Source organism: Limulus polyphemus, unplaced genomic scaffold (genome assembly GCF_000517525.1).
Source record: "Limulus polyphemus unplaced genomic scaffold, Limulus_polyphemus-2.1.2 Scaffold642, whole genome shotgun sequence".
Lineage (NCBI taxonomy): Eukaryota > Metazoa > Arthropoda > Merostomata > Xiphosura > Limulidae > Limulus > Limulus polyphemus.
Genome location: NW_013666252.1, coordinates 196,608 through 198,212, shown reverse-complemented (window position 1 = coordinate 198,212; position 1,605 = coordinate 196,608).

The following is a 1,605-nucleotide window of genomic DNA, read 5'->3' as shown; positions in this document are numbered from 1 at the left end:
TAACCTCCTTATCATCCACATCCTTCTCTGACCCTTTTGTTTTCCCTCCCTCCAATAGTACTTCGTCTGCAGAAGTCAAGGGCTGAGATCTGTTGCTCATTAGAATAGGCTTGTTACAACTGAATCCACTACTTTTAGCCCTATTAATACTCTTTGTAACTTCCTGAAAGTCATTGTTAGCTGATGTATCTCTTGCATGTAAAAGCTTAAGCTCCTCTTGAAATCCTGCTGCCATTTCCCACAGTTTACACTTCTCTCTATCTATTGCCTCTACTTTAACTTCATAACTTCTTTACTAGCTTCCTTAAAAGTACATGCCAGTCCCGAGTTCCCAAATAAAACCCACTCATTGCATCCCATTACACCTAACAAACTGTGAACGCTACACTGGTCTTAACCATTGTATTTATATTTTTAGACTGAAAATAAATACCTGTTACGTCTCTGGTCGTTAGTTAATTTTCCGTAAAAATTCTTTCCGAAGAAACTTTAGCGATACAAGCCCTTTCTTAAATAAAACTAGTTAATTCTTTCTGAATACAACTTTGCAATAAACTTAATTTCCACAGTCACGCTATAATAAACACTATAAATCACAACGAACGACTCACGTGCTCGACTCAACAATACGACTCTCTCTCTCTCTGCAGTTCAATTACACATTGTTGCCGTCCGTTCTTGGCGGCTTATATAGAAGAATACCGCATATCTAGTAACCTCTCGAGGTTTCATGAACGTTCTAGAAGCACATGATGTGTTACAAGTGTTACGTGACCTCCGCTGTCGTAACAATGCCCTTTCCTTAGTATTGTTCATCCCGAACAAAAGCCACTTACACTAAACAAATAAACAATTAACAATAACTTAATTGAAAGTATAGAATTTACAAACACAAACTTAAAATTCAACAAAGTCTCTTAGTTTTACGGGACATATCTTCTTCCGTACTGGTCTCCGTCTCGTTGGCTTCTGCTTCATGTGGGGATCATCTGCTTCATCAGGAAACGTCCTATCATTTGTAACAGTCACATCAGTGGTAGTAACTTCATCAAGGGCTTCACTGTTTCCCTTCTCAAAACTGAGTAGAGTTTCTTCTTCGACAGTGGCTTTTTCAGATGACACATCTTCAGCAGCATCATTTGTTCCGTTGTTTACTTCGTCCCAACTGAAATGTCCTTGGCTGTGATAACGCCAAAGCCTGTTAGCATGCACTACCTTTGGCTTATCTCGCCGACCACAATTTATCTGGAAAGTCACGTCTGAGAGACAATCAACTATGTCATATGGGCTTTCCCATGGAGAAGACAACTTAGGAGACTTCCCTTTGGTCTTACTGGGATTATACAACCACACCTTGTCTCCTGGTACAAAGCTGACTTCAGTAGATCTCTTATCATAAGATAACTTCGTCGAACCAGCAGACGTTTTCAAGTTTGAACACACTAGATGGTGAGTATCATCCACCCTTTCCAATAACACTTTCACAAACTCTGACACATTTTCAGGCAACTCTTCATAAGGTGGGCGCCCTGTTAACAGATCTACTGGCAACCGAAGTTCCCGACCAAACATCAACCTTGCTGGAGTGTATCCAGTGGCTTCATG